Raw genomic sequence first — 21,613 nt, forward strand, 5'->3', positions numbered from 1 at the left:
GGTTCGCGGCGAGCATATATATCAGTTCAGTTCAGTTTATTTCCCAGAAGCATCTGGACGACTTCCTGGCTAAAAGCTGCTCGAGCAGCTTGACAAAGGCGCAGGAAGCCGTTACAAGGCATGGAGGACGGACCACGTAACACAGATGTAATCATAAGTAACAAAAAAAACAAAAATAAAACACGATTTCAATTTAACAAATCAGTTCTACAAATTTCATCAAAGATAATCAAAATTAGATGAAGGAAACACAGATTAGAGAAACAGGCCACGAACAGAATGAATAGTTTACATTATCAATAGGAGATTTAAGCACACTGTAAATAAAAATTAAAAATAATACGCTAGAAATATGTAGGAAAAAACATGATTCAGAACACAGTGCATAATCGATTCCAAACACACATTAAACATACAATAGGACAGAAATACAGAAGTCGTAACAAAAGAAATGCAAAGAAATTAGCGCGCTTTGGGGTCTAACATTCCGGTCGTTAGTATTTCAGTGCATTAGAGAAAAAAAAAAGATAAAACCAGAAATTACTTCACCACCCTGTGGAGAAAAGAGAGAGAAAAGCACTCCGAGGCCACCGTGTATTTCTTTCATATTAGGCTATGTTCAGACTACCGTCTCAAAAGCCATATCGTGATCTATGGACGTTAAAAAAAAACGGCATATCACGCAGTTTGGTTGGCTGAGACGTGAAATGACATAATTCTTTAAAGTTATTCCGACAGTTGCGGCAACAGTCTGAACCCGGCCTTACCGTTTTTTTTTCTGCCAGCTGAGGCGTGTGTGTACTCTTGCTTGTGAACGTCGCCTTTTTCTATCTTTCTTCCACTGCTTTTCCCCGTTAGGGAAACTGGACGCCATCGTTTCGCACGGTGTCCTCCGAAGCGACCAGTGTTACGGCGTCCTGTAAAGCCGCAGCGGATCGATCGGGCGTGTCGTGCGGACAGGGTCGAAAAGCGCTCAGCTCCACCTGGCTTTTGTGCTCGTCTGGCGGGCTCATTATAATTTAACGCAACCGCCAGAGGACAGGATTGCGCAGATGGCCATCCGTATACCCCTGCGGCGTGCCGACCACGCATCCTTTTCCCGTCCCCTCCAAGGTAACTTGGAGGCCTAAAGTTTGGTCGCCCATCTGAGTTCCGTGTCTTTCTATATTCCGTTCTTCTCAGTGACCTTGGCGAAGGAAAGCTAGAGATAACTACGCCGAGCCAACATTTTGTTTCACGAGACGTTGGGGTAGACAGGATTTTGTCTGGGCTGGTGCACTGGTATACGCACCATCGGCTTTCACCCCCTCCCCCGCACACACACATGAACACACCATCGCGCACGCAGCCTGAGTATGTGGGAGTACCTAACAGCATACGGACGAGTAAGGTGGGCTGCGCTATCTCAATGCTTTATCCGACCATCCGGGACACTGACAACAACATACACTATGCACAAGAAATGTGACAATCATGCCGTTCACCTCTCGCCTTGGGCCTAGCAGAAGGTTTATATTTATTTTGTCTGAATCAAGGTCGAACTTTCTCCACCGCAAGAAATGTCTGCGTCAAACGTAGTGCGTGTAAAGAGTGGCTTGACGGGGCCAAAGGTCAACCTGTGACCATACGAGAGCAGCCACCTGGGCCGCAGCTTGGAAGAGATGCGAACGCTAGACAATGGTGGGCATCCTCGAGCTTATCTTGTCTGTAGCTTTTCACCCTTCGCCCGTTTCCTGCAACAGAATGGGGAAAATAAAATGTTGTGCACCAATGAAACTGACGTCACTGCGGCAAAAAGACGCACAATATGTGAAAATGAACGCGACAAAAGGGGGCGTAAATTTCAATGAGTGAAACACTCAACACCACGATACAATTAGTCGACATTCAAAGAGCATCAAAAGCGCAATATAACATTTAAAAAAGCTTTTGCGGTGCTAGCAATCGACTGACCCTCAGGGAAAGGGCCCCGTGTCAAAAGCTAGCTGAGGCGACCCCGTTCGCGGCTACCCCAACCACTGAGAGGAGTCTATATCTATTAGCGAGGATGACACATTCGGGAAATTCTCTCGAGCTGCGTATGGCAGGTAAAGCACACGAAAAACACAGGTGGTTGCGTGTAATGGTGGCCGTAAAACTGTTCTCGCTTTTGCACAGGGTATGATTTTTTTTAAAAAAAGGACTTCGACGAATATCCGCGTATTCTTAGTAGAATTATCGAGAAACGAAGACCATACACGTTCAATTACATACAAAATATAGGGTGCGAACGCGGACATCATCTTGTAACCGCAAATTTGATAGTGGGAGGAAGGCGTAAATATGTTCTAGAAGGTGAAGAGGCTCTTCAAAATAGAAGTGTACAGATGAAAGCTACATAGCAGCTTATCTACATATACACACTCAGAACGTAGTTACAACTGCAGATATGAGGAAGGAGAAAAACAGATCTTTCGTGCCGCGCATGCAACACCACGCTTTTTCTACGATAGACGCGCTCTTCAATAGTCCTTCACCTTCTGCTGCACAAGGTCACTTCTTCGCTTTCCGTAGCTTCTTGTACAGGCACCGCATTAAAGAGACAATAAATCAAGCCTTTCGCGGACGGTTTATTTTCTCTACTACACACTTTGGGTTCTTGCAACATCGCAACGACGGCGGCGTTTGACGAAGCAAGTCAATTCAGATATCCCATCCGGTCGTACTTCGTCGAAGCATGGTTCTTACGCGCTGTACCTCAGCTAAATGTATTGCGGGATTCAATATTATATACAGAACGGTCACTTTATGACAAAATTGCGGATGAGTAGTGCATTTACACGTGGGCGTAAAAAATGATAAAACACAAATATGTATTGTGGTAAATCACTCCCATCCTCCACTCTATCTCCCCTACAATGCTCCCTTAACTGCCCCTTCTTCTCCTCTCTTAACGCCACCTACCACATGGTGTGCGCTTAGTCTTACCAACCCGCCCATCTCTCACCCCCAGTCCCACCCATCCCCCGAGCAGTGGGTGGGCCTGCTGCCCAGCTCTTAGCACGCTGACCAGATAGATCTCTCTGCTCACCCGAGCAAGGATGCAGCCAAGGCCCAAGGGTACCGGCATGCGCTGAGGCCACCCCACCCCACTGAGTGTCTGATCAACCACCACAGTATGCTTGAATAAATGTTTAGACTTTCGCCTCCTCTTTTCTCGCCTCTCAATAACCCACAGGGCCTCAGGCTTATTTTAAATTTCATTCATTCATTCATTCATTCATTCATTCATTCATTCATTCATTCATTCATTCATTCATTCATTCATTCATTCATTCTCTCTGACCAGTTCCAACAGCATTTTTATAGCGGCTTACCCAGCCTACTCACAAACCTTAAAGGGACCCTAAAGCACTTTTTTTCGACTCTTTTATTATTCGTATTAATTTCAGAACGTGGTCAACAAGCGTATTCAGCACTTAGAATAGGGAGTCACAAAAACTTTGGGCAAAAATTACTCCTCTACGCCTACCAGAAGACTTATAAGCTTGCCCAAAAGGTTTTTCTCTCTCGCGTGGCCTCAGCATTGTTTGCCCGATTGAGTTACGTCACTGTGGCTATATCGGGGCTATTGGCCGGCTTCCGCTCAGTTGTAGCGATAGGCGCAATCGATGGGCACAGAAAGGCGCAACGAAAGCCAAGCAGAAACTGGAGGGCGTATCTGCTCGACGAGCGAATCACGCAGTGCCGCTACTTTTGCAGTGCTTCCAGGCGCGAAGGAACGCGTTTATCGGCAGAATTGCAGGGTCTCTTTAAAGAAACCCTGCAACACTTTTCTCACCTTTTTTTGAAATACTAAATGCTTGCAAAACATAGTCACCCAACACACCCAGTACTTAGATTATGGGGTCGCAATGTACCTCAGCCAAAAACTACTGCTCTATGCCCATCAGATATAACTTGTAAACTCGCTCAAAAGAGTTTTCTCTCTTTCTCGGTCTTGACATCCTTCGACGGCTCGAATTACGTCACTAAGGCCATGTAGCGGCCGTTGGTCGGTTTTCCCTCAGTTGCAGCAATGAACGCTTTTCGATAGCAATTATAAGAATAAAGCCACAAAAAAAAGCAAAAACGGAAGGCGTATCTGGTGCGACGAGCAAATCACGCAGTGCCGCTCCGTGCTGGCGGTAACTGTAGCTTTTACAGTGCTTCCAGACGCGAAGGAAAGAGTGAAATCGCTTATCGATAGTGTTGCAATCTCCCTTTAAAGAGGCTAAGAAGGAACAAAAAGGCTGCTGGTGATTGTTCACTCATTACACTCGAATTGCGGTCACCATAAAGGTAATACGAGGCGCTGCACCGATTTTAGGCTTGCGCGCCCTAGTTCTTCTCGCTGCTTTAATTTCTCGCTTTTTTCTTTCTTCTCTCCCTTTCCCTACCTTCGTGTGCCCTCCCCTGTGTATCTCTCTCCCTCTCTCTCCTTACGCTTGCTGCAAGTCAGTGACACCTCCGGTCGGACGCGCGTCCTAGCCCTGCCCGCTGGCGAAGCCCCGGGACGCTGGCGGCTCCAGATTTGGCAACACGACAAGAGCGGCGTCGGGAACACCGGTGCAGACCGCTTTTGCGCACTTCCGCCTTCCGTTTTACTCGCCGCCGACTGTCGCCGTTTGGGCTGCACTTCGGGGGCGACAGCACTTCCTGCTGCGCGCTGGGTGGTTTGGGGTCGATTAAGATATCGACAGTGAAGGCTCCACTAGGAAGAGGTGCAAGATTAATGCGTTGGGCACCCGGGGAAAGTGAATATGTGGGCGCAAGAAAAGAATTAAAAGATCGGGCGACTGTCCCGAAGGGATGAACGCATTCTTCTTGCTGTTTGGTCATTAAGTATATGGGGCGATTTCTATCTGTAATAGACTCGAGGAGGAATCGCTCTCTGTGCACATTGTGCAATAGTTATCTCGAGATTTCTCGAATTGGCAGCCTTCGAGAGGAGGGGGAATAAACGTTTATGAGACGAGCGCTGGTGCTGCTCTTAGGGCACCCGCTGGGTGGGGGCGTCCCTAGTACGGGATGCTCTGTCCGTAGCTGGCAGTATAGGGCTGCGTTCCAATTCGCGGACAGCTTGGTAGACAGCTTAGGAAGCAGTCTAATTCGACGTATAAAGGAAGAAGAATAGGAACGGTGCAGCGGTCACCAACGCAGACAACCACCTCGTAGCAGACATGTTGAGGAACGCAAGCCGCACGTTTCGTAAATAATATCACCGTTATTATTAGAAACATTACGTTATTTAAAAATTAAACAAAAGCATATTTACCACTAGTAAATTATACCAAATATCTTAATAAAAGAACAAGTTAGTTTGTAACAACATTAATATGGAAAAAGGTGGCGCTGGCGTCACTTATGAGTTTAGACAGGAAGGTAGTCTGCATGGCTGCTGACTTCGATGCTGTCTCCTCGATGCAGTCTTTCTTGACTGCTTTGTTCGAATTGGAACGGGGATTAACATGGCGGACTGTCCGCGAAGACGGCAACGAAGCCGTCTAAAGGGGAAATCGGAACGCATCCTAGGTCCCTTCCGCCAGTATGCGCTGGGTCCCGGGGTGTAGACTTTTCACGCAGGCCAACCACTGCTCGTAAGAGCTGGAAGGGTATACCGCCAGTTCTAAGGCACAACCAGACAAATGCCGATCGTATTCGTCCCCCTGTTGTACCGTTATGTGCGTGGGCGTCATGAGTGTGTATGGGAGAATGCCAACTAAAACCGATTAATCGCACTAGTGAGCGGCCACCCTGAAGAACGGAAGGAACAACACAATTGATGCGTGTCCGTCCATGTTCTTAGCCTGTCGATGGAATCATGGTTATTTATGTTGACATCTGCGGGAAGGTCGAAACAAATTTAGCAACAAATTTAAATTGTGAGCTTTTGTACATGCAACTGGTACCAAAGTGTACAAGCAAAGCATACTGACCCTTAAAGAAATCGAAGAGATGTAAATCACCGTCTCGATTTATCAATAATACCATCCTATAGGCGTCGCTGAGCGCGAGACTGTTTCTGCTTAGCGACGCCGGAACTGAGGAAAGTTAAACCAAGAGTCGTTCTCTTCAGAAAGACAAAAATACCGTAAAGGCATTTTTAAGACCAAATTTGTTAGTAGGAATACTTCTTCAACGGAGGTGCCATTCACACCTGGTAACCGATTATCTGTTCCTTTCTTCCCGTCAAACTTCTCGGTCACGGGGAAACATCTTTGTTAGAATCAATGTTATGATCGCAAATACGGCCTGATGTTTCCAAGTTCTCATTAGCGTTTGAATGTGCACATGGTCTCGTCATTGTTCCAGTCGCGCTTGATACGACATTAAATGGCACAATTTCAGAGTAATGTTTGCTTTCTCTTGTCAACCCTATTAAAAACTTCACTATTCGGTGTACAGATTTCTACCTCCGCGCCTCATAAATCAATTTTTTTTTGTGATTGAGCGGCTCCGGCAACATAGAATAGAAAACGCAGCCCAAAACGTCCACTACAGGCAGTGGGAATGCGAAATGTCGGCGCGAACATTTTTTTTTTTTTTTCAGAGTTCGACGTAATTAATGGTCACGAAGCGAAACATGCAGCGATTGGAAAATTCACGGTGCCCATAGACGGAGGATGCCGTCAATACGACTGCCTATTGTCACCCTTCCCGGTATGCATATACGTGCCATATCTGCGATCGCTCCGCTAGCAACAACAATAACAGCGGCCTCGCTGATTACATTGGCATCACTCAGGAAACGGGAGGACGCATACGTGACCCAGGACGGGGAACGTGCCGCTGTCCCTTGATCGAGCTCAGCCTCTCGACGAGGACCGAGACCACGGGAGCTGAATATGGGTAACAGTGGCAGCCTATGGTGGCTGCATACATGCATAAAGTGTCGAAGCGCTCGCGCGCAGAAAAACACTGATAAGCGCAGCCTTCTTCGATGGCGTGCCCGTATGCGACGCCACCATACAGAGAGCTAGACCTGCAAACTATGTCACCATAGCGCCCTACTCGTATGTTCTGAATGGCCCGAACGCCAGCGCATGACAGCCACATTCACACAGCGGCGTCAGCTAGGAGAAAGAGGTGCGGATGACTGCCGCGGACTTCTGTTCGCCTGTTAGTGGTGGCACCGTCACAGGCCGCCCTGGATTGAGTGTGAAGGCGACGCTGTGTGCTGTCGCTCACGCCTCGCCACACACGAAACAACACAAACATCCTCAGAACGGCAGCTTTCCGCAAGGACTGTTGTATGGGTATATCCGGGGCAAATCAGCTCACGCGCAACCCATGCCAGATGTTGATCCACCCAGTTGTACTGATGCTGGTGGAGGCCACGGTTGCCACGTCCGCCGCTCGGTTTCAGTTCGTTACGCACCGCGAAGAAAGGGATAATAGAACGCGGGCCGCGCTGAAACACGTACGCCCCCGTAACCGTGTTGCCCAAGCGAAAATTGAAAGGGCATAAGAACTTTTCCGGCTTCATCTTCTACCTTTCCTCGATCGTTAGCGCCAATTGATAACTTGGTGTTACTATTTGATCACTGGATGTTGGGAATAGGCCTGACACAGATAACAAGAACAAAACACACGCCAGAGCTGTAGCCAGTACACTCGCTACTGCCCTGGCGTGTATTTTAGCCTGACTAAGCCCAGAAGCATTCGACTGCATACTCGCAGGCCAGAGGAGTAGGAGATGTCAGGGTTTGAAAAGAAGGCCCACAGTAACAAGATTAGAAAACACTCGCGCGCCAGCTAACATATCGATTCGTTCCTATGCTTTATACGCCTACTCCACCCTTCACACACACACACGAGTGACTTGTTCCTGTTGGCACCACCTTCCAAGGAAATTTTCTCACACTGAACCACGTACATAAACACTGACGGGAAACCCAGGAAGCCTGAAACGGGCATCCCAAACCGTTGAGAATTACGCAGCCGTGCGCGGCCTATCGTGCTCCCCACAAAAGGCGGAGCTCTTCATCTACAGACCACATCATAAAAACCCACGGATATTTGAACGTAACCACATCATCAGGGGCCAACGTTCCCATTGTTTACTCCATGAAGTTCTTGGGACTCCGCCTCAATGCGAATGGCCGCCATACAGATGCACTCAGGGAGATCGAGAAGGGGGTATATCAAACCACCCGGCTCATCTCCAGGGTTGTGACAATGCACAAGGGCATCAAGGAGTCCAACCTGATTAAGATGATACAAGCCTCCGCCATCTAGAGCATTACATACGCATTGCCCTTTCTCACCCTGCGGAAGACCGAACAAGAGAAGGTTGATAGCCTTATCCGTACGGTACAGAGGCGGGCGCTCGGCCTCCCCCAATACAAATCAACTGTGAACCTACTGCTTCTCGGGATACACAATACCTTTTCCGAACTTATAGACGCACTGCGAACCACACAGCTAGAGAGACCCTCTCGCAACTCTGCCGGTCGGTGCCTCCTGAGGTCTTTGGATCTCGTACCAAATACACCACACTACACACGACTTCTTGCCATTCCACCTCCTCTGAGCGATGTCATCAGAGTGCCCCTACGCCTAGGCGAATTCACCCCATCCGCAATAGGGAAAGCATTGGGGCAAGAGCAAAGGCCCTTTCCAAACAACACCCACCGATATACACCGATGGTATACACCGATGCCGCCCCATATCAAGACAGGAACGCATCGGTACTAGCGGTGGTCGACTCCAAGGGGAGCCCCATCGCTACAGCACCTGAAAGCTGCACATCCTGTTCAGAGGCAAATAAAATGGCAATCGGTCTAGCCATAGCCCACAGCCGGTCTCCACATTTGAACATCATAACTGATTCCAAATCAGCCGTACTGAATTTTTTGAACGGCAGGGTACCATATAAAACCTTAGCAACCCTGTCGCAAAGGCCCACACCTCATAGCCGGACCCTCCGCGTCATGTGGTCACCGGAACACTCTGGCCAATGGGAAATGAGAGAGCCAATGAGACTGCTCGAAAAATGGTTCACCAAGAGTCTCATAGGACCCCTAAAGATAGCCCGCCACCTTTTGGCTATAAGGATCACCTCGATAATTTCTGCGATATCCTCGACCCTTTCCGCCAGGATTGTGCCATTTTTCCGCCACAGCATCCATAGGTCAGTCGAAGGCATGCAGTCCTTCTCAGGCAGCTTCAAGCATTATCATTCCCCACTCCACATCTTATGCCCATCATATATCCTGCGGAATATAAAGACGGTTGCCCCTTCTGTTCTGTGGAACGAGCCTCACTTCACCACATCATTTGGTCATGCCCAGTAATACCGGTCTCACGCAGAAGAAATCGTCCCATCCTTTATAACCTATCGTCTTTCCCAGAGTGGGAGACTGCCATCTCTAGCCCAGCTCCCCCCGTGCAAGAAGCCCTCGCCCAGTTGTTAGAAGACACCGAGCTCTTAAAACATCGGGAGCCCCGCTGTCTATATATGACTGAGTCAACAATTCAGTGGTGCAATCGCTTCAACTTTTGGGCAAAATAAAGTTACAACTACTACCGCTAAGTCTTCAATCGGTTTTTGCAAGCTCACAGACAAAAAGCGACAGGTACATCATTTCGAAATTCTGCACCCCTTGTGAGCACTGCACCGATGTGACACGCACGGTGTTTACTCTTCTTGCGAGCAGATAGAAGCACACCAGAAAAATGAAAGAGCCAGGAGCGCTGCCTAACATTGTAATGATGGCTCGTTACGTCCCACGCCACGTGCGGCTGGTTATTCGCCCACACCGAAAACAAATGGCGCTAGTTAGCGACCGACAGGCAGGTACGGAGAAGGGTCTAATTATGTTGTTACGGCTGCCTTCGACACCTCGCATGTGTGGCGGGAACGCCAAAGTAGCTTGTTCGCAGCTGTCCATGGCACTTCTGCTGATATGTAAACGCTGAATTCTTTCATCTACTTGTTTTCTAACTAGCGTCATCGTGACGCAGTGACCGGAGCGACCAGTGCAAAAACAAAAAAGGGCAGGCGAATGCCCACAGGTATTTTCCCAGCTGCAGTTCCATTTTTGTGAAAACATTTAACTATACGTCTAACCAGAAAATGCAATTACTGGGTTGCATTGAACTATAGCTGGGCGCGGTGGGGTCCCTGAAGGCCAGCTAGTTTATCGAGAGATTTTGAAAGCATCAATAAATCTGGAGGTTTCCGACTGACTGCCACACCTTCTGGCGGTACAATCGTTAAATGTTCTCACGACTTCTCACACGCTCCTGCTAGCTTAGGAGAAGGTTTTGCACCTTTCTTGTTGATTGCAATATTCCACTCTAACATGCTGTTATTATGATCGTTCTACCCCTTTTAAGGTGTACTTACGTGATTGTGGGTGCAAAAGACTGTTGTAGTTGAGAAGCAGCTTTGGCCCCTTGGTGACCGTGCGGGTTCAGCGCACTGCCATATGGTTGGTACTGCCATAAATTTGGTACTTCAGCGTACTGCCATACTGTGGTTGCACTAAGCCCAGTCAGTTGAGTGGAAATTATTGTACGTATAGCTCGGCAAAAGCTGTAACACTAACGCATGTTATCCAACAGCTAGCCGAGAACTACATATTGCGCACGATATAGATCACGCTCCATTATGACGGATATTGCCTTAAATTTACGGGGGTGTTGTCGACAGAAATTGTGCCCTGCTGCTCACCAGCCTATTTCTCAGAATGCTGCAGTTCCAGCTTCTTTTAAACGGAGTTTTGCTATGATCATATCTACCCTAACCTTCGTGCGTACGTCGTTGAGACCCGAGAGAGGAAGCGTCGAATCGCGTTCAATTTCCCAACTGCCCACAGCCGCAAGTTTGTTGCGAACATGATTTATACGATAATGACCGTATGCACTCGGTCACACAGTCACCGAAGGTGTGTGCGGGCGTGAAGTATTTCGCGAGTGGCGGCAGAAAGCAGACGGAGCTTACGGAGGCGCTGGCGCCTCAAGCGACCCTGCCGTCGTGATGGCTACTGCGTGGTGTGTAAGTGTGTGAGTTAGGTGGGTGTGTGGACGGCCACTGGAATGCGCGGCGCCGTCGGTGTAGCCGTTTGCTTGTCCCGCCTAGTCGGTGACCCACATACCCGCACGCCCCGGTGCGGCCGGCCACGGCGGCGGCTGCGGAGGCATTGGCTGGAGCCGGCTACCCACAGCCGAGTCTTGCCGAACATTGCCGAGCGGTGAGGCTGCCTCCATCTCGTGGCGCCGCAGGTAGGAGTAGCCATGGAGGGGAGTAGCCCCGGACGGGCGCCGTCTCTTCCGCGTGCGTGGTGCGGATGCGCCGACGGGAATGCGACGCTTCCTCGGGGAAGGGCAACAGGGCGCCACAGATTGAGATGGTGTCTGCAGGTAAAACGCTGGCGTTCTGAAAAAGAAAGAAAAGGCAGGGGCGGGAGGGCTATTTGAAGCCGCCTGATGTCCTCCCGGATGGTACTATAAGAACACCGGAACAGAAGCGTCCTGAATTCGCCGTTTTCTGTGATGTCCACGTGTATATTGAGAGATATTGCAAAGTCGTGCACAAGAACTCAGACAGGTGTGCCGCCGACGAACGTAAGAGTCATAACGATTGTTTGATTGTAAGGTTGAACGCGCCGACGCAACGCAGGCGAGGAGGCGCGCCGTAGTGGAAAGCTTCAGATTAATTTTGACCACCTGGGGATCTTTAACGTGCGCCGAAATCTCGTACACACGGGCGTTTTTTTCTTTTCGCCTCCACCAGAAAAGAGTCATAAAGAATACCGAAATGCATTGTTGGGCTAGTTGGTGCTCAGACACCATAGTTTCAACTACGCAAGAAAAGACATTGAATGAAAGCGAAGGACCGACAGGATCACAATTGTTAATCTGCGCCGTGGTCCTGTCTGTTCTTCGTTCTCTTCCAATGTATTTTATTGCATAGTTGAAACTATTGTGTGATGATGAAGTCACGCTCTTGAGAAGGACCGCCAGACCAGTAGAAAAGATTGCGATGTTGGGCACAGTAATTAAACTAATTCGCTTTACTTTCCCAAAAAGAACTGTATTTCTGGGGGCTTTTGGTACCCACATACTTCTCTGGAGCTTTCGGACACTTCGATGGCCACATTTTCAAACTTGCCTTTTGAGTATTCCCAGACTTCAAGCAACTACTCTGAGCCGAAACAATTTCGAAGCCACTGCGCTAAGGTATACGTTAACGGCAAGTGCAAAAACGAAACAGAAAACCGCTCTATCATTGTAATCAAACGCTGTTACAGGATTTCACTCTTGCACAAGCCACGGAGTTGGAAGCGCGAGAAGTGACGACGACGATATTGCGTTTTTATAGAACTCCTCCAGGCCTAAACTCGGAATTGAGCTAAAGGCCGGGCTTCGGCAAAAAAATTTGATCCGATTAATCGGCTGGTTTTAATCGCTTCATTGATCGATGAATCGTTTTGCTTGGTGTAGGAAGTACATTGAACAAAAATATATTCTTGTTAGTACAGACCAGCCCGCTTATAACGCACACATCGAGAAACAGAAATCAGTTCATTGTATCAGTTTGTCGCTATATCTGAATATAAAATAAATGTGTACAAGTGGTAACGGGAAATGAAAATTAGTTCTTTATAGCCGGGATTTAGTTAAAACCGGGTTCGGCATAAGTGGGCTATGCTGTATTCATAATATTATAATAATGAAAATAAGATCGATAAGGTCGTCGGCTTGTTCGCAGACTTTCCAGGTCAGGTAAGCAGGTCATTACCGTAGCGCTGATGAAGGTGAGACGCCTATCGCCACGTTCGTCACTCTCACTTTTTTAGAATCAGGAACATCGGCACTCGAAGTAATTGCAAAGCAAAAAAAAAAAATTCACAGCATATCCACGGGGTGAATGATGATGAGTGGGCGAAGCTGCTGAGGGGAAATCATCGGTAAAACCGTGACTCTTCAGTGAAAGTTCGCGCACTATACATCTGTGTCCGAACGTAACGTCTAGAAAGTCTCGCTTAAACCGCGCGTCGGCACCTTGGGGCTGAGCTCGCCTGATGCGTTTTGCAGACGCCTCACGAGCTCTCACTGCATCGGGGTCTGCCTGCCGATACGCGCGCTTTCTCGCCGCTTCCCGTTCTCTGACGTTTTGGAGATCCTCTTCGCGCCGCAGCCGTGCCGCTTCGCGTACGGCAGGGTCCTCGCGCCGTTGCCGTGACGCTTGGGCCTCTCGTTCTCGAACGCTGGGATCTTGGTGGCGTCGTCGCGCAGCCAGACGACACGCTTCGGCCTCCCGCTCTCGTACGGCAGGATCTTGGCGGCGGCGTCGCGCAGCTTCACGGAGCGCTTCTGCCTCGCGGGCTCGCACATCTGCAGCCTTACCCATCGGGCGACTCCGAGCGCGCGCCAACAGCGAACGGATTTTATTACAACGCTCCCCGCCATCTAGTAAACCATCCAGGAACTAAACTAGAGGTAGCCACGCCATCTAGTAAACAATCCAAGCGCATATTTTCATCATATACAAGTACCGCCATCTAGTAAACAATCCAAGAACTAAACTAGAGGTAGCCGCGCCATCTAGTAAACAATCCAAGAACTAAACTAGAGGTGGCTACATACATACGTCGAGGATGGACAGACCCACGCCTTAAGGAGCTTCGCCCCTAAAACACCCGTGTGTACGAGATTTCGGCGCACGTTAACGATCCCCAGATGTTCACAATCAATCCGAAGCCCTTCACTACGGCGCGCCTCATCACCTGCGCTGCGTCGGCGCGTTAAACCCTACAATCAATCAATTGAAGTAATTGCATGGGCGCGGATTTATCGTGGTTTACTTCCGACAAAGTTAGTTTACAAACGGCCAAACGGCGCGAGTACCCGTTTGTCGATTTTTGGGCGTGTGAATTTGTATTAAGAGTAGCTATTTTCTTGCGTGTCTTGTAAAGCTTTCTGTTTTAATCACTAGCATCTCTAAGCATGCTTACATCGTTTTCTATTGTGTCGTCAGGCGGGTTAGTTGAACATGATTTTGATCGTCGACCTGCGCGATCACAATTTCAACACGGCGCTCTTGTTTCAGTTTGCTCCAACCGATTAACCAGTTTAAAAAATTAATCGCGACTACAGCATTAATTGATCAACAGCATTGATTTATGAACTCATATTTAGGAGGCAGTAGTGGCTCCTGCTTCCTTCCTTAAAAGTATATATAGCGGGTGACTTTTGTGAAGGCGGCAGATATATTTTAACCGCAGAAGGGACCAACAGAGCGTTAAGTCATGCCAGCCGTTCGCCCTTTTTGGTTACCATGGACGTTCCTCGTTGACACACGAACTTTAACACTGGCGGCATCTTGGTAGTTTCAAACGTTCGAAGTTCAGTTCATTAAAATATTGGCCAAGCCACTGTGCTCAAAAGCATCGACTGCAAACCGAACAAGTTGCTCTGAAAACACCAATGCAAAGCCCCATTGCATTTTCACGTCGAACAGAGCAAAAGGATCGGACTTTGGCCGCTAGTACGTACTACTTTAATTCAGCGGTCGGTAGACGATCTGGGTCGTGGCACATTTTCACTGTTCGTTTCCCTCCCAAGACCATAGAGTGTGCTTCATGTTATACTCTTTGCTGCCGCATAATTACTCGCCAATCAAACTGGCAGAGAAAATGAAGGGGGTAGGAGGAAATACATGGACTCGGCACGGAAGACACGAAAAGCCAGGCTGTAGCCTTGTTTGTATTCTGTAAGCCGGGAACAAAAAATGGGCAAAAATGAAAAAAGAAACAAAAAACAATGGTAAACGTAAAAGCAGAGCGTAAAGAAGCACACCCAACGTTAGTGCAGTGGACGCTCGAGTTTAGTGGGTGTCATTATAGATGGCAATAACACTGAAACGCGGGCTAGTTGGTGACAATTCATGACTGTAATTTGAGCGCACAAAAAACGAGGACTGAACAAAAGACACCAAGGCAAGCGCAGTTTTTTTAAAAACGTGTCTTTCGTGTTTTTCGTTCAGTCCTCGTTTTTTTGTGCGAAGTTACAGTCATGAGACATAATAGAGCCTCCTGTGATGCATCATTCGATGAAGCCTACAATGCTATAACATCAGTGCTGTGATGGGTCTTTACTACCCACCGCGGTGGCTCAGTGTCTAAAGCGTGGTGCTGGTGAGCCGAAGGACGCGGGTTTTCCCCTGGTTGCAGTGGTTGTTTTTCAGATGGAACTGAAAAGCGAAAACGCCTGTTTGTCGGGACTTAGGCGCACCTTAAAGATCCTCAGGTGCTCAAAATTATTCCGGAGCCCCAACTGCGGCGCGCCATGTATGCCAGGTGTAGCTTCGGCGCGGAAACCACCCAAAATTTGGTACGTCCATACTTCCCTCTTTTTATATTACGACCATGATTGATCTACATCTGCTAGAAAGCAGAGACAGTGCATACGCATTACGAGCACGATTGACGTATACACGTGTAAGGCTATGTTCAGACTACCGACGTAACAGCCATAACGTGGGCTATGGACGTAAAAAAAACGGCGTGTCACGCAGTTCGGTTGGCTGAGGCGTGAAATGACGTCATTCTTTAAAAACATTACGACAGGCGCGGCAGCAGTCTGAACCCGGCCTTAGAAGCAGAAACTGTGCTTATGCGGCATAAGGCCGGGTTCAGAATATTGCCGCAACTGTCGTAGTACCTTTCAAGTATGACGTCATTTCACGCCTCTGCCAACCGAACTGCGTGATACGCCGTTTTTTTTTTTTTTTACGTCTATAGCTCACGATATGGCTTTTACGTCGGTAGTCTGAACATAGCCTAAGAAGCAACGCACTGCCGGTGGCGATAATGAGAAAGACGATTGAGAGGCCGGCCGCGTGACCGCGCACATAGCGCACTTGCATCGAGCGGGCGTGTCAGTGAAATTGACTTAACCAAATATATTTGAGCATGCCTATTCAACTATACGCATGCCTTTACGATTGCACGAGTGATGAATTAACGCCGCCTTGTAATGAAGATAGCGAACGTTTTAGGTAATTTCGTATAACAAATAGGGTTACCAAGCACTCCATAGTTTGGTTCCGTTTAGTATTTACGTCGAAATGTTATCTCTCGCCGGGTGCGTAAAAATACTCGCAACACAAGCCGCCTCGACAAACTGCGTAGACCACTTCCCTGAACATTACCTTGGGAGAGGCGACGTTGGGCGCGGATGCACCACGAAGCGTGCCTAAATGTAACAAAAATAACCTTAGAGAATAGGACTTAACTTGGTAGGGTAATCGCGAACGCGTTCAAATTGTGCCCTTATCGCTAAAACCACTTTCGTCCTGCTTATTACCGCTTGACCGCGCAATTCCGCTTTTCCAAAGTTATCCCTCCGACCAGCCAAATTAAAGCTCCGGTTGTACGGCACGCTCAATATAGTTGCACTATCGGCTCCTTTTTCTTTGTTTTTTTCTGCACGAAACACTACGGCAATCGGATCGTCGGCAAAGCGCCGCTGATTCCAGGTCAACATAGAAGTAATCTATACCGCAATCTTCGTGGAAACAGAGCGAAATACAGCAATCTTTAGTGACTGAAACTCGCAATTTCCTGGAGTTCAAACTTTTCCTTGACTTCTTCACTGCGGCTTTCCCTTTTTGTGTTCCGGACATTAGCGATTCCGGCCAGGGCAGTTTCAAGCGGTAAGTGGTCTATATCAGACAACTCTTCTCGCACAAGGCGTTTCCGCCAACGAATGCTTGTGCAAAAATTAAAACGCTTGCCGCAGGCAGAACCCGTGGACCAAATCAGAAATGTATCTTAGAACGGGAAGCAAGTGGGCTGGTTGGTGCGGGTTAAAAACGTGGAAAACTGCGCGAATTAACGGGACGCAGAGAACAAGACGAACGCACGGCACTGACTAACTAAACTTTTATTGCTTGCAGGCGGCTTAAGTACCCATCTACAAAGCAATGGAAAGGAAAAAAAAGGAAAAGATGCAAGAAAACACAAGATGAACAAAAGTTCTTGTCAAATAACAAAATGAACAAAAGTGAACAAAAAAAAAAACAAAATGACCAAATCAACTAACAACAATGAACAAAAGTTCTCGTCACATTCATCGATAAGTAAAGCCCAGTTATTCATTCGAAAGATGCATGATTTCATTTTCAGACAGTAAAACACAGACTGTTTGCTTACACACTTGTCGCCCCTCCGACTGATGCTAGAAGCTTCCTAAATTTCATGTGTGCGTTTTCCGGCATATTTTCGAATGATTTGACACTGGCCAAATTCGAGGAGGCGGAATAAACTCGGGCTCAGATACGAATATGTTCCAGATTTTAAGGGGCAGACAAAATAAGCTGGACATGATTCAAGAATCAACTCCGCCATCCGTGAACGATCGAATCCGCGTTTTTTTCCCCTTTTTCTCCCCTACCCCGTCCCTGTTGTTTCAATAAACGTCTTCTCTCTCTCTCTCTCTCTCTCCTGTGTTGGGAAATTCGGCGATCGCCATCTGTCCGCGCGTCGAAGCGTTACGCATGCGTTCTTCGACAACATCGTGAGTGTTAAAGGACGGAAGTTCAGCTCGAAAAGGTACTAGTAAGAAAGCAATGGCGATGGGGGAAACGAAAAGGAAAGCTGAGACGAAAGACGGAACGACACTTTTAAGTAATATCCGACTGAATGCGGTGATACGTGATCGTTATGTTGGCTAGGTTGGAATGTTGCTGCGTATTCTAATTGCGCAGACCATTAAATAAAACAGGAGCACAGCAAGAAATATGTGCTCCAAGCATAACTTCAATGCGTAGCTGGATAGTTATTTTTGGTGAAATAAATGATAAATAACAAGAGAACAAGCGATAAATGAGGTACTCCCAATTAAGCTTTAATGTGTTGTTCCGTGCATTAGTGCATGCGAAGAAAACTTTGTCATCCAAGTTTGTCATCCACCTAAAAATATCAACAACATGCATTAGTGCATGTTGTTAATATTTCAATATTTGGTAATATGTAGAGTAGGCATATCTTCTGCCATTTATTCCTTGCGCAGTTGTACTCTGCGCTCAGTTTTTCCTACTTTCAGTATTATACTCGCCTACACATGTAGAGTCTTTGTCAAAATTTTGTAGGCCAGGCCGAAAGAGCGCAGGCCGCAAAAAAATTCAATGTACAAGCTTACGTCCCAAGTGATGCTGAAACGTTTTATGCCGGAAAACTATAGAAAACACCTTTCTTACTGGCAAAAATATTTTCGTCACATTTGAAGGTGACAAAATTCTTTGTGGTCGAAAAGGCTTAGGATTGGCCTACAAAATTTTGCAAAGGGTGTTCAAGGTACGTGTTGGTACTATGGCCGCACCAAACTTCACACGCGCGCATGAGAAGCCCTGGCGAAGTGTGCCGAAATACCTTGTTTACCACTCGGCACGAGTGGATGGATTTGCCGTCGTGGCAAATAGCCAAGCAGCCCAGACTCATTTCTGGATCAGTGCACGCCGTCGCTCAAAAATGTCAGGTGCCATCGGCACCGTCCCGGCGTTCTAAGCCGATTAGAAACGCAGGGCACCCTTGAACGAGGCTCAAGAGGCCGTAAAAATAGGCTGCCTTACCATTCGGTGCGCCGTAAGCTGTATTTTTATCTTCCTCTTTTTGTAGTACTAACCGTCGTCCATTTCGCCGCCTCTCGGCGCACTATCTGTCGACATTGACGCTCCTCTGACGTCAATGCTTCAAGTGAAAGGAGCGCAAATAAGTGGGGCTTAGCGGGCACAGTTAAGGGGGTGTCCAGGTCACAAGGGCGGCGCGAGGCAAGCCGTTATTTGCTCAGGATCAACAACGCTCTTTCGCGGCGTCAAAAAATGGCCGCTGATATGCATGCGAAAGCCATATATCAAATCGATGCCATAATGCAATCGACCTGATGCAACCCTGTCAGGGTGCCGTAGTGCAATCTTGGCGCAGGAAAGCACCCTTTTGACACAGAATGCAACAAGATAACGTTTGTGCGTACTTATGCTTGGACGCATCCCGCCGTCGACATTCTGAGTGTTCTTTTTGTCGCCAAATGCGATCATCATACATCTTCCTATGACAGGTCACTGGGGGCCAATCTTCTTCAGAGACAATTTCGTTCGCTCACACGCAGACAGGCGCTTGAAATTGTTACGCAAGTGCTTGCTGAGAGGTGCTTCCAGTATTTAGGCCCTCAGGCTAACCATTCTGATTTCTACGTCGTCCAACTTAAAGAAACTGACTTAAATTTATTGCTTGTAGTTTTGTCTCCTTAATAAATAGCGCTGCTATGCGAAGAAAGACAACGAATAACTCACAAATTTCCTGCGTTCGGTGTGCATTACAAAGAAGCTGCGGTGCTCGTCTCCGTACATATTTTTCTTCAGATCCAGTGAGTCATTGTTCGTCATTTAAGAAGAAAGTAAAAAAAAACACACAACGGAAGAGGAATCTCGGCTGCCGCAAGCGGCGGCTATGGTTCCTGGTCGGGAATTGTGTCGTGTTCAATTTTGGAGCAATTGATCAATTGTTCAATGCTCAATTGAACATGCAGCAGAACAATTGTTCAATTGTTCCGCCGCGTGTTAAAAGAGGAGGGGGAAGAAGTGCGCGAATAGAAGATGAGAGGGATGAACAAGGGGAGAGAGAGATGAGGGTATGTCTATATAAAAAACGTGAATGTCTATACCAACAACAGTTTACCAAGGCAAGACATGAGCTAGAATCCAGCTGCCAAATCGCTGCTTCGCAAAAGAAAACACCAGCGCAGAGACTTTAATGCATTGTCTGCAAGCAGCGAGACTGGCGAGGGACCCAGCAGGACGCTCTCAGACGTAACCCGACCGTCTAAACGGACATGGTGAAGTGGCTAACCTCCCATGGATTCGCGTAGCATGCATTGTTGAAGAAACCACGTGGATTGGTCTCCAGAACATGTCACGTTTTACAGCCGGTGTCGCTCGAGTCGCACAGCCAATGAAGTGCTGGTAGCGACGGGTATGTCACGTTTTACAGCCGGTGTCGCTCGAGTAGCACAGCCAATGAGGTGCTGGTAGCGACGGGTAAAGGCTACGTCGAGCAGCAATTCCGATGGTGGCGGGTAGCTTCGCTGCGTACCAGGGGTCAACCAAAACCTACAGAAAGGGTGAATTTAATGCGAGGCAGCCGTCTATGGCGGTGGTGAGGGCAACTATAAAAACTTGTCACGACGCTGCGGAGAGTAGTCGTGAGAAGAGCGGTGATTTGCAGTATCGTACGGCAGCTGTGTTTGTTGTAGCATTCTTTGCCTGCGTGTGCGCCAAATCCTTATCACTTAGCACACATTGTCCTGGTACACGTAGTCGAAGGTCAGGACATGACCTTGCTGCAGCGCAAAAGAGCTTTGTTCTATAAATTCCACAGCAGGCGCAGGACATGGTGTTTGTGTTATAAGACCATTGAGGACCTGCGTCACAGGACAGGGTCCATACTTCAGGTGGTTCAGTGGAAATTGAATGAGTCGCCTTCCGAATGGAAACTGATTCAGAAGCAGTGGAGGTTTTCTAATAGTCAAGCATGAAGCGTGCACCGAGTCAGAATTACCGCAGCCATGGTTAACCTGGACTCTGTCACAGAGCCATCCGTATATAGATGCAGAGCTCCGCCCCGTGCTTGTCAACAACGGTAGTGTCCATTGCCTCAAAGCCACCTAGGACAAATCAGACTTCTTGTTAATCAGACTTCTTTCCATAATACCTGCTATGGAAAGAAAATAATTTTAAAGGAGCAATTAAGACAAAACACCGCATTATTTACTATAAAAAAACAAGCCTTTAGTAACTTCCTCGGCTTACTTGAAGTGCATAATCTCGCAAAAGTTCGCTAGTTCTGCTCTCTAGATAAAGGAGAGAAGCCGGCGCGACACTTATCTGCGCAATATTCCACTGGGAGGTGTTTATTGGCAGGCGCCCATACCGGGGAGTAGGCGTCCGCCCTCTCCCTGTAGTGCGGGCAGAGAGGGGAATATCTCTTTCTTGTTGTTGTAGTCTCCTGGGAGTGTGCTCCTATTCTTTAGTGAGGCTTCTGCCCAACTATACAACCACTCACAAACTCACCAAGGGAGCAGTGGGAAGCCACCCTGCGGAGCGATGACCCTGCCTGCCAGCGATGGCTGGTAGAGGTAGCCACCGCGACGTTAGAGGCCAGTGTAATCCTGGAATTAGGATAGCCACCTACTTTCCTCCTTTTTTTGTTTTAAGTAAGGATATTCTCAATCAATCAATCAATCAATCAATCAATCAATCAATCACCAGAGCAGCACCTGTTAGGGATTAAAGATATTCATTCCTTCAGTCAATTAGTCACCATGTAAGAACACAAGGTGTTCCAAAGGCGCTCGCATTTTTATAGGAGGCTGGAAGTGGTCGGATCTATTTCTCGTCATGGCTTTGCCCGACAAAGTGATTGGAGCAGGGCACCGCGCATGCGCTGTGGGGTAGCGTGATGCCAGCGGCCGATCGCTGGCGGGCCGGCCTCAGAACACAAGCCCGGCGTGTAAAAAAGGTGACGTCCCCTGGCAAACATGGTCACCTGCGCTTACAACAGACACTTTTATTTTTTTGCCGAA

At 47.9% G+C, this 21,613-nt stretch overlaps 1 long non-coding RNA gene across 1 annotated transcript; it reads right to left on the reverse strand.

Moving 5' to 3' along the window:
- Positions 1 to 1,309: 1,309 nt before the first annotated feature.
- Positions 1,310 to 18,810, reverse strand: LOC144167590 (uncharacterized). Its single transcript, XR_013322044.1, has 3 exons — positions 18,606 to 18,810; positions 11,125 to 11,405; positions 1,310 to 1,733 (listed from the first exon to the last, which is right to left on the reverse strand). It is a non-coding gene; the product is annotated as an uncharacterized LOC144167590 (long non-coding RNA).
- Positions 18,811 to 21,613: the final 2,803 nt, after the last annotated feature.

Source organism: Haemaphysalis longicornis, unplaced genomic scaffold, assembly GCF_048455015.1.
Source record: "Haemaphysalis longicornis isolate Haplotype H1 unplaced genomic scaffold, Haemaphysalis longicornis Haplotype H1 scaffold_2, whole genome shotgun sequence".
NCBI classification, from domain to species: domain Eukaryota; kingdom Metazoa; phylum Arthropoda; class Arachnida; order Ixodida; family Ixodidae; genus Haemaphysalis; species Haemaphysalis longicornis.